Source organism: Lontra canadensis, unplaced genomic scaffold, assembly GCF_010015895.1.
Source record: "Lontra canadensis isolate GAN:19392208 unplaced genomic scaffold, GSC_riverotter_1.0 scaffold2, whole genome shotgun sequence".
NCBI classification, from domain to species: Eukaryota; Metazoa; Chordata; class Mammalia; order Carnivora; family Mustelidae; genus Lontra; species Lontra canadensis.
In genome coordinates this window covers 62,273,810-62,286,182 of record NW_022630996.1, presented here as the reverse complement: position 1 = coordinate 62,286,182, position 12,373 = coordinate 62,273,810, and the positions used below count along the sequence as shown (strand labels likewise).

The window sequence follows — 12,373 nt, the reverse complement described above, 5'->3', positions numbered from 1 at the left end:
GAAAGAGAAGGAGATTTTAATTTGTCTTCTCCCTCAATGGAAAATGCTACCTGAGTATTGGATGAGTCTTATTCTGGGGTGAAAGGTAGGACTTTTGGAATGTATTATGGGGAAAAAAAAGAAATGTATTATGGGTACTCAAGAAATTAACACAGCTTCCCTTAACTAGATCCTGCTTTTTTAGAAGGAAATTATATACATACATTGAATTTCTAAAGGTCTGATGCTTATGGTGGTCCTATGATTTAGCCTCTGAGAGAAGCAGGATGTGTGGAACATTCTGGGTGCCAGAATTAAAAGCCAGATCTCTTCTTCAGATGAAAGTCCTACTCATTAATTCCAAATGTGAGGGCTAAGCACAGTGAGAAGTCAGCTTCTCTTTGAAGGTGAATATGGGGTGATTAGGCAGTTAATTGGCTTGTTCTATCTATGTCATATATTTGATGTCATTTGACATTTTATAAAGTTTAAGTTGCTAGGTTTTGGCTCAACAGTATTGTTACCATGAGGAGCATTAGAGGTTGTGGGAGAATTGTCCCCTTGAGGGTGAGTGAGGCCTCACAGTCATTTTGCTATAGGAAAGGGAAGCCCCATGGTTTCATAGCCCCACACACTGCTTTTATGATTGTACCATGAACAACTAAGGGGAATGAAAAGAGTATGGACATGGATCTCAGTGAACATTTAGAAATGACAGAGTGGTTTAGTCAAAAAACAGAGTCCTTTCCTTTTTCCTATTAAGTGGAGAGGTCTATAACTTTAAATACTCTTGCCTTATTTTGAACTATAACAAATTTCTCACGTGCAACTTTATAGCAGATCTGGGCTATACTGAACCTGCCTCTAGTCAGAAAGGTTCAGTCGTAATTCTCCCAGGTTAAACAGTACTTTGCAGATATGCCTCTCTTTGAGAGAAGTATTTCATGGTGATCTGAGAAGAGGAGAAGGAGAACATGGAAGTAGAAATAGTGAATAAAGACAGGGCTTTATGAATTTAAGGGAGAAAAACATGGCAAAGAAAAGTAGAATCAGAATGGAGAATGAAGGGGTGCCTGGGTGGCTCAGTGGGTTAAAGCCTCTGCCTTTGGCTCCGGTCATGGTCCCGGGGTCCTGGGATCAAGCCCCGTGTTGGGTTTTCTGTTCTGCTGGGAGCCTGCTTCCTCCTCTCTCTCTCTCTGCCTGCCTCTCTGCCTACTTGTGATCTCTGCTGTCAAATAAATAAATAAAATCTTAAAAAAAAAAAGAATGGAGAATGAAGTAATTCACCTTCACTAAGATTCTTTCAAGGAAAGAGGGAAAAAAAAGATGAAGTTAAAAAGAATGACAGACATGGAGAACCCAAACAAACTAACAGAGACCTATAGCTTAGTTGAATGGATGATTAAAGAATGGATAGATCATAGTGTGGACTCTCAGGAAAGACTAACCTGGAAAGACTAACCTGAAATTTCCAATAGGTAGGGTTCAGAATTCAGTGACTCTGAAGAGAACTGTTTTAACCTAAGGCTTAGAGAGTTAAACCTGCACCCAAACAGGAAAGGACAAAGTCGGGCAAACAGCGGCTAATGGAGGTAAAAATGAAACTTGGAAATGTTCGATTTGGAATTGGTACTGGTGAGACAGGTAGCCTATGATCAGACAGTCATCTGGAATCCTGGAAAATGACTCAGAGAAACCAGAACAAAGCTTAACTTTGACATTAGATGATTTATTTGTTTACTTCCTGATGTTTTCCCAATTCCTTCTCTACAGGAAGGACTTTATTCAGTTTTGTCACCCAAGAATCTAGAAAGAAATCTGGAACACATTAAGTGCTCGGTGAATGTTGGTTGCTTAGTTTAAGGGGTGATGTAGGGTCAGAATTTGGTAAGACAGCAAACATTATTCTTTTCCCAAAGAGGCCTAATTGTAGAGCCAAGAGATTCTAATTTCTACTTTTACTTTTATGATTTCTTTTATTTTGGACAAGGAGCTTCACCTCTATGCCACTTCCCTGTCTTTATAAAGACTCCTTGGCCAATCCTCCTTGACTAAAAGAACACACTTCCATATGTGAAGCATATTGATTCCCCTGGATCTGTCCAGCAGTCTAATTACTTAGTGCAGTTGTTTCTAAGATGTATTTTAGGCACCCTTTAAAAAAAAAGATAAAAGCTTTTATGGAAGCCCCATATAGAAACCAGATGAAGGTAGAGTCTAAAAACTTGATTGTGGAGTTTGATACAGAACATGGAAATGAAATAACCTTGGACAGTGGTTCAGCTACTGGGTAGTACAACAGAATCTGCCCTGGTTTGAATCCACAAATGAGCACTCATCACTAATCTCCTCCCCAGCAAATTGTATTCCTTTGTTGCAGGGGTGAGATGGTCAGTGGAAACCACTTCTATTAATACACCCAGTCTAAATCACTAATTCAATGATGATGATTGAATAGAATAATCTTCATTTAAGGAGAACAAATTTCCTTGACATGTAAAGTTACATTGTTTTTATTTATTTATTTTTTGTGGAAAGAATATGAAATGTCAAAGTCTGAAAATAATGTGTCTATTCTCATAGATCAGCATTTCCAAAAGTGTATTCCATAGAATAGCAGTAATCCCATGAGAAGCAGCATAAAATAAAGTTTCCATGGCCAGAAATGTTTAGGAAATTAAGCATTTCCTATATTCTTCTTAGAGATCTACCATAGACATTAGCACATTAAAGTAGCTAATTTTCCTGTACCAAAACCACTAGTTTGACTTCATTGTCTTCATTCTCCAAACCTGTTTGACGATGAAAAAAAAACTTTTTTTTGCAATCACAGTTATTAACCCATCTACAGAATATACTTTGGAAAATGCTCTTTTGGCTCGATAGCAATTTCTAACCCACCATAGACTATTAAGTTTGCAAGTCATGAGAAAGAGCTGCCCTTTTACTTAAAAATTTCTTTTTTCTTCTCCATGGAGCAAAAGTGGAATTTCTGAGGTCTTAAATATTCCCCAGCCTTGGTACAAAGCCCAAAGCTATAAAAGGCATCTCAGAGGCAATTGCTCCTTTGGAGCATTATTCGTTAAGATCCTCTCCCCTAATACCCTGGCTATGAGAACAGGAGTGGGATGAGGGTATGGGCAAAGAGCAGAAAGGAGAAGAAACAGGCACTGCTTATCTCAGAGTGTTATAGCCTTTTGTCACCCAAGGCCTAGAATCCGTTTCAAATCTGAAATTTGACATTTGTTTTGAAGACAGATCTATCTAGTAAGCTTCTGTAGATATAGTCCAAGTGGACAGGTAAATATATTTTGTGAAGCCACAAGGTTTGCTGGTTTGTTGCCTTAACAATGCCTTCTGTTTGGATAATGCCTTGATTACATGATCTATTAGGAAATCGTTCTTCATTACTATAGGAACTCACTTGCCAAGATACAATGTCATCATAAACCCAATTTCTGTTGGCCTATTGTGCAAAGCAAAACAACTTTTTGCTTCTCATCATGGGTTTAAAATGCTCATCTGACTCTAAGTTCCAAGTTTAGTTAGTAAGAATTGGTATCTCTGCCTTGGGGAGCTGTTTTTGGTAAACAGGTTGGCACGTCATGTAAAATAGTCTAAATGAGAAGGGAAGCAGAATAAAAATGATGTCATATTGGAAAAAAATAACTTTTCCTTTGACTCTTGTCAAGGGCCCGACATAGTAAGTGTTCAATAAACATTTATCGAATGAAAAAGATAGATTGCCTCTAAGCAGTTGGCTAGGCAACATTAATCAGTGAGAAATCTTGGAGAAGTGGTTCAGAATCATGTGCAGTTCAAAAGTGTGACATTACTCAAATGGATACTGTTAATGAATAATTAGATAGTACTTCATTAATTAAGACTAATTTGAGGAAAAGGCATTGTGACCTCATCAATCCTTTCTAGTACTAGATCTACAATAGCAGCCATGATAGAGAAAGGAAAGATAGGAACTGTTTGGCTCAAATCAGTTTAATTAAAAGCACATCATGCACTTATTACGTGTGTTTTAATACCATCTCAGGATAAAGTTTAACTTCAGTATGTGAGAGGTTGGAAGAAAAAATAGTCCAGTTTAAAGGATCAGCATGAGCAAAGATGAGGATGTGGGAATCATTGACTATATTGAAGAAACTCTAATGGGGCTGATTTTGAAGTTCATGTTCTTAGTCATTACACGTATACTGCCATCTGACATGAAAGGAATACTCAGCTTTGGACAAATGGAATTCGAGTTGTCAACAGGGTCATCTGTATGGAAAACCTAAAATGCACCTGATTTTTTTTTTTTTTAAGATTTTATTTATTTGCTAGAGAGAGAAAGAGAGTACTAGCAAGGGGGGAGTGGCAGACAGAGGGAGAGGGAGAAGCAGGCTCTCCGCTGAGCAGGAAGCCTGACTCGGAGTTTGATCCCAGGATCCTGGAATCATGATCTGAGCTGAAGGCAGCCATTTAACTGACTGAGCCACACAGCCACTCCCAAATGCACCTGATTGTAAATAACAGCTTTACAGCTTCTGTATAAATTCATAACTTCATATGCTTATGGTTTCTGTTGAGATCAGCTATGGTGAATATGGTGAGAGGAGTCATTGCAGTGTAATAGAAAAAAAAAAATCTTGGGCTAAGGAATAAGGAATCTACATTCAAATCCTAAAATAACCTCAAACTCATCATGTGACTCTTTTAAAAAATTTTTTAATTTTTTAATTAACATATAATATATTATTAGCCCCAGGAGTACAGGTCTGTGAATCGCCATTGTTACACACTTCACAGCACTCACCATAGGACATACCCTCCCCAATGTCCATAACCCCACCACCTTCTCCCTACTCATCATATGACTCTTAAGCATGTTACTGCACCTTTCTGGACCTCAATTTAATTATCTATAAATTAGACAATTGGCCTATAATTAAGGGTTCTTCATACTCCAACATTGGCTCTAAATGGAACTGTAATAAAATATAAAAAAGACATTTTAGAGAAAGGGAAACCATAGCAATTAGATAAATATTGGGTCTTTCTGACCCTCCAATAGAAAATAAACAAAGACATCATTTTTCACATTATTTTCTCTAAAATATGATCATTGTGACCACTCATTTAATAATGAAAAAGGAAGGAGTAGTTCACCAGGACAAGGTTTGAGAAATGTGGAACACTATGTGGTCTTTTCTGGAAAAAAAATTTATGTTAGGATACTAAAGGTTCTGAGAAGTCCTGCAACAATGGACCCTCTAACTAAATTCACTTAAGTTAGCTCTTGTTATCAATTACTTTGCCATTAATAATGTATAATTAACACTCAAGGAATGGACAGGCAAATTTAACTAATAGTTGACTTCCACTGATTTCAATAAATGAAAGCTATGCTACTCTCTATTAGCAGAAAGACTGTAGTTACAGGCAACTGTTACAGATTTATTAGCATCTCTTTATTATACTGGAATAGAAATGACAGGACTTTGCCACAACTTATCTAGATATCTGTAACTCTGATGAATAGATGATTTAGTTGAATATGTTGGTGCTATTACAGCATAGGGAGTACAGCCAATAGTATAGTTATATAGTTGTGTGTGTGTGTGTGTGTGTGTATATATATATATAAATATATATCCTTTGTTTTGAAAGTCTGCTTTCACAAATACTGATATATGAAAAGTGTCCTTCTTTCTTACCCAGAAGACTTCCTGCTAGGTGATGTACTGCTTGATTCAAATTATAAACTCTTTTAAGTCAAATAGTCCAACACACATCAAACCATCCCATAAATACCAACAGGAATCCAAAATTGTGGGTTTATGATTTGGTCCTTATTTACACATTATTGTGTCCTAATACACCTTTGACAAACTTCTTCTTTCAGAAAAAGATATGCCTGATTTCACTGGGTGATGGAACTGGAAGAGACTCCAGAATTCAAATTTTCCAAAACTCTCACTATAGAGGTGAGTTAATGAAAGCCTACTGAAGTGATTTTCCTCAAATTGGTTAGGAGGTTAGTGGAAGAGCTCTAGTTATATTCCCAAATGGGTGTACAATGTAAAACCCTACAATGCCTCACCTCGAAGGTTTTTTCTAGCTTCAGCCTTCTGCTAGTAAAGCCTGTAAGGTCCAGTCTAGTTGGGATAGAAGTAATCCACAACCACAGCTCATCCTTATGCCCAGTGTGTTTCCTCTTATTCACCCTCATGAGTTCCATTTGGTTCTGATTTCAAAGATACCTTGGGGAAGGAGATGCTTAGGCCTGAATAAAGTGGATTAAATAAAGGAATACCCTGTGGTATTATTCAAAATGGCTAACAGTGGCTGCTATTTCCACATCCACCAATCAGAACAACTGCTGGCTATTAACCACAGCTCTGTTGTGCCGGTGCTCACCAGCTGTAGGCCAGCCGTGGAGTACTCCACTTCCCATAGCGCTGATGTTCACTGTTCATGTATCTCCGTATGTTTGTGTTTGCAGAAATGAAGGTGGAGTGGAATGAAGCAGAGAGCTCTTATTGTATTTATAAATTCACTCATCAAATATTTACTGAGTCAGATGCACTTTTTGCTCTTAGGCGCCATTATGTACTACAGAGAATGCTTGAGTGGGAGCTACTCTTATGGACCCCCTTTATTTATATATTCTTCCCAGTCCCTTCACCATTTCTGGGATTGTACATGAAGATATTTCACTGAGAACCTTACAAGGGACAAGTCTGTTCCTGTTTTTCCAATTCTAGTAGCATATATTTACTAATAGAGAAAGGCACTATCGAATATAATTTAATCATTACAAAGCTTTCCTTTTCTTCCTATTAAATTATTTAAGGGCCCATTTCCCTGAAATTTGAGTGCCTTGGAAATTATCCTTTTTGCAGGGCTATGTAAGCAGTTCAAAGTTTCTGTAAAATTAGCTGGATTCCCTCGAAAAACAGAGACTCACTGGGATTAATGACATCAGGGATGGCCAGCCAAGCTGGAACCCTCAATGTCAGCCATGATGACGCAAATGGTTTTCATCATAGCAGTTGTTTCCCACCATGACCTTAACAGCTAATATTCAAGATGGCAGTCTAAGGAATTTGTCTAAAATGATGGTATCAAAGTGAATTTCAATATGAGAACTTAGTATTTCAGGTGAAGCCAACATTTTGCAACCTGCTTTATGAAGCAAAGCTTTGTACTTTCTTTTTAAGATTTTATTTATTGATTTGTGAGAGAAAGAGAGAGAGAGAATAAATAGTGGGGAGGACCAGAAGGGGGAGAGAGTGAGAGAGAAAGAGAGAGGCAGACTCCCTGCTGAGCAGGGCACCTGATGCGGGGCTCAACCCCAGGACCCTGGAATCATGACCTGGGCCAAAGGCAGACACTTAACCAACTGAGCCACTCAGGAACCTTGGTACTCTCTTTATTAAAATAAAACTTGCATGTGACTCACTTTGTCAGTTCACTTTTTTAAAATTATATATGTAAAGAAGCTTTGGTCCCTAAAATAAGACTTGGCCAATCTGACATTTAATTAGGAATACCAAAGAAGTAATCTTAATGCATGTGATTTGGTTTGGGGATATAGATGGGATAATAACTGAGAAGCAGGAAGCCAAGTTCAGTGAATTCAGAATGTGTCTGGGAGGCATCTAGATAATCTCCATCCATATGTAATCCTTATTCATATTTTCCCAGTCTCTGGCTGAATTTCTATGACAGCTCTTTGTACTTCCCCTGCCTCCCTCTGGTGGTTTGCATTCAGTGATAGTAGCTAACAGAAACACTGGAGAGGTAAGTGCTAGAATTCATGTCGTGCCAATGAAGTGAACTGGAGTAACTGAGTTGACCAAGAGTTTACTCTAACAGAACCTGTGACTCTTTCCAAAGGAAACTTGACTGGCAACTGCTTCTCTAATGTCAGCTGACTAACAGAAGTTCACTGCTCTGCTGTTGCTATTGGACAGAATAGCTAATGGGCAGGTCTTCCTGGGGCCTGAACTAACTGTTGGCAGGAAGGGGACAGGTAACAGAGCTCTTCCCTTAGCCTCTCTGTTCTCTGCTGTAGGAGTGAAATACAACACGCCTTTGAACTTAAGGCTTTAGGTTCAGGAAAGTTGTTTTTGTTTTTTTAAGATTTTATTTATTTGTTTGAGAGAGAGAGAGAGATTGAGAGTGAGAGAGAGCATGAGAGGGGAGAGGGTCAGGGGGAGAAGCAGACTCCCCATGGAGCTGGGAGCCCAAAGCAGGACTTGATCCCAGAATTCCAGGATCATGACCTAAGCCGAAAGCAGTTGCCTAACCAACTGAGCCACCCAGGCGCCTTCAGGAAAGTTTTGATATTCTTTGGAAAGATATAGATGGAACCTACTGTTTATTAAGAAAACCTATTATTATCATGGCTGATTGATACACAGGACTAGATAGTAGTCTTTAGCCAAAGTAAAATATGTATTAAAATGGACTTTTTTTTTTTTTAAAGAAAGAATTGATGGGAAAGGAAGGAAGGAAACTAAAATGAACCAAGTGCACACTAAGAGCCGGGTAATTATATTTATAACATTATCCTCACATCAAATGCAAATAAACATTATCCCCACTTTATGCATAAGGAAACAAAAGTTTGCAGATGTTAAGTGACTTTACTAAGTTCTCACAGTCAATGAGGGGGGCAGAGACAAAATTTGAAAACAGTTCTTCAAAACCACACTCTCTTCATATTTCACACTGATTCTAGAAGTACAGACATTTAAAATCAATATTAGGTAATGACAGTTTGAAAACAAGTTGTCAGTAATTTTTATTTTTTAGAAAGAATTGTCTGTGCTTTAAAAAGTGTGTGAAATTTTGCTTTGGAAAATGTGTAGAAGTTTGGTAGACATTTATTGCCTCTTAAATTGACAATTTAAAGATCATTAAATATGTTAAGCATATTTCATTCTTTCTCTTGGTTTAGCTATTGTACATTATATTTTATAGAATTCTAATTTGTCATATGTTTTTAATAATTAATTACAAATAATGACAATATATTTCCCTTTAGAGCCACTTCATGAATATTCCTTGTTGAAGGGTTATGGGCCGATAAGGATTCTTAGTTTTCATTAGCAATCCATTATAACCACAAAAAACCTTCAACAAAGACCAAATCTAAAAGGCATTAAGAGATTTATGATCACTCATTTTAAAATCATTAGACAGGACACCTGGGGCAGCTCAGTAAGTTAAGCCTCCAACTCTAAATTTTGGCTTAGGTCATGATCTCAGGGTTGTGAGATCTAGTGTCTCATTGGGCTCCATACTGGGTGTGGAGCCTGCTTAAGATCCTCTCTGTCCCTCTCCCTCTGCCCCTCCCTACCAACAAAATAAAACTATTAGACAAATATTATTTTCCTAGGTCAACTGTATTAACTATATTGACTTTTACCTAAATCATACAAGTAAACTAATAATCATACTTTGGAATAATTATTGCTTAATGACAAATGTAAATTATTTATATTCTTTTTTCATACTTAACTGTATTGAAGCAATTATTCACAAGTGCTTCAATGTCAGTTTCAAAGTTGCTCTCTGTGGAATTGTGCTAATTCTAAAGTTGGTCACCAAGGTGAATATTGGGCTAGATTACAACTAATTCTCCTCGATTAACTGCTTCAATATTCTTACAATATGTAATTTAAAAATGCAGTACTATATTCTCTCCTTCTATCAGAATAAAATGCAGAGTCTATACAACCAAAGATAATTAAGATCAAAATCAAAATACTCAATTCATCAAGGATCTTCTTAGCCCTGTATCAGTGGTAAGGCTAATGTTGATCCCAGGGCTCTCCTAAACCAAAGAACTATGGGAAATAGAGCCAGCCAAATGTTTCCATCTGGTCCATATCAACTGCTGTTTTAGAGTTAGCTTAATTAAGCATTGGCAAGAAAAATGCTGAAATAATTCAGAAAGGTGTAAAGAGAAGCCCGTTAAAACAAACACATAACAAAGAAACTTTCAAACATAAAAAACAACAATTTTAGGGGGTGTCTGGGTGGCTCAGTTGGTTAAGCCTCTGCCTTCGGCTCAGGTCATGATCCCAGGGTCCTGGGATCAAGCCCCACATTGGGCTCCCTGCTCAGCAGAGAGCCTGCTTCTCTGTCTGCCCTTCTGCCTACTTGTGCTCTCTCTCTCTCTCTCAAATAAATAAAATCTTTTTAAAAATGTTAAAAAAAAAAAAAAAGCAACACCTTTAGGAGTGGTTTGCTCATATTGCCATCAGTTAATACTTTGCTAAATGCCTCGGAGGTTCATAGTTCAGGGACCGGATTAATTGCAGTTCAATTCTAATTTGTCTCCCTAGAACAGAGATATTTCTTATGGAGCTCGGGGTATATACAAATTTGAGACTTGAAACGGGCAGCAAACATCACTGTAAAGTGCCCAAGCCCACCTACTATATATATGTGTGTGTATGTATATGTGTGTATATATGCATATATATATGTGTATATATATACCCACAACTGACAGAAAGTTGACATGACCCCATGGGCTGACAATATTTACTAGAACAGGAAACAAAATCAATAGCACAATTGGAAACATAGTCTAGAAACTGTTACCTTAACTTATTTTTAAGACTAGGATATTTATCACAGTCATTCAGAAATGTTTTTGAAGTTATTTTTTAATTAAAACTTGGTGTTTCTTGAGAAAAAAAAATAGCAAAAGTCCTATTTCGTTATAAGAAGACAATATGGAAGAATTTGATTGTCATATAGATGAGTCCTATGGCAAAAATGTGGTTTGCTATTTTCACACAATACTATCAAAGACACAAAATTCAACAGCACCCCATTTAAGAGCAATGATAATATTATGATCAGCAGCACATTTTTCCTTGTATCAACATAAATTTTAGATGCTTAGGAAACAAATCAGAATATGTCTCTTTTGGCTAATTTAGTGGAAGCAGGAAAAAATACTGCAACATAAGGGTTCATGCATTTTAACATAATTTCTTGATGGGATTTTACCACAGGAAAGCTTAAATATTACAAGCATTATACTAATGGGGATATATAACTATCTTCTGGCAAAGTTTTGCTTTATTAACTGCATAAGTTTGTAAACTATAAACAACTTTACAATATGTGTCAAAATCCTTAAAACATGGAGATCCTTTGATGTGATTTTTTTCTAAATATATAATCATAAATTGGCTCATATTTAATTATAGAAATAGCCATTATAATATCGTCTACTGTGGCGGAATTTGGAAATAATCTAAATGCTCAAAATAATGGATTTGTTAAATAAACTTCAGTACATCGACACTATGGAAATCTGTGCAGCCATTGAAAATTGTATTAGAATATTTAATTATATTATTACATATTTATTACATTAACACTTTTGAAAAGGACTACACATTGAATGTACTGCATAATCTTTTTTTTGTGTATATATATATATATATATATGCACAGAAGACCAGCTTGAAGAATAGGATAAAATGTATTTTCTGAGTTCTTTTTTTTTTTTTTTTTTAAGATTTTATTTATTTGAGAGAGAGAGAGACAGAGCATGAGCAGTGGGGAGAAGACAGAGGGAGAAGCAGACTCCCCGCTGAGCAGGGAGCCTGTTGCAGGACTCCATTGTAGGACCCAAGAATTGTGACTCGAGCAAGGCAGACGCTTAACCAGCTGAGCCACCCAGGTGCCCGCGTGTTCTGAGTTCTTATTAGGCAGCTGGCACTATCAATGTACTATTTTCCTTAATCCTTTTAGTAGCCTTTCTGTGCAGATAATATTATTGTTATTATAATTTTGTAGCTATGGAAACTGAGCCTTAGGGGCTAGGTAAAACATTAGATTGGCTGTGTAATAACCCCCCAAGTCTCAGTGGCCTAAAAGAACAGGTATTTGTTATTACTATTATTATGTTTTGCTCAAGTGACATGGAGCTATGGGGCAGCTGAGGCTCCCTCCCTAGATCTCCTTCCTCCGACATTTTCTCTGTGACCAAGGCTGAAGGAGCAGCCGGGAACCTGATCGTGTTGCTGTCCTGGCAGGGGGTTGTCAGGCCAGAGGAGCCAAACTACAAAATGGCATTTCAAACTTTGCTCCGATGGGGTAAGACACAGCTTCTCAGTCACCTCACACTGACCTAAGCAAGTCACAACATGAAGCCCAAAGTCAATGTATCAGGAACAAATAATCCTTTTCTGAGTAAAGAGAAAGTAAATAATTAGAAACAAACACACACACACCCCTGGGACAACTGCACAAATTTTCACAGTAGAGTCATGGCAAGGAGGATACTAAAACCTCACCAGGAGGTGGGTTTGCAGGTGATTTTCTTTTGCTTACCTGCATTTTCTAACTTCTATAATGTGTA

At 37.3% G+C, this 12,373-nt stretch overlaps 1 protein-coding gene across 1 annotated transcript in view; it reads right to left on the bottom strand.

Annotated features, from left to right (window-relative positions):
* CALCR (calcitonin receptor) overlaps positions 1 to 12,373 on the bottom strand; it is a 149,380-nt gene that overhangs the window by 60,637 nt on the left and 76,370 nt on the right. The gene's annotated exons all lie outside the window — the stretch shown is intronic.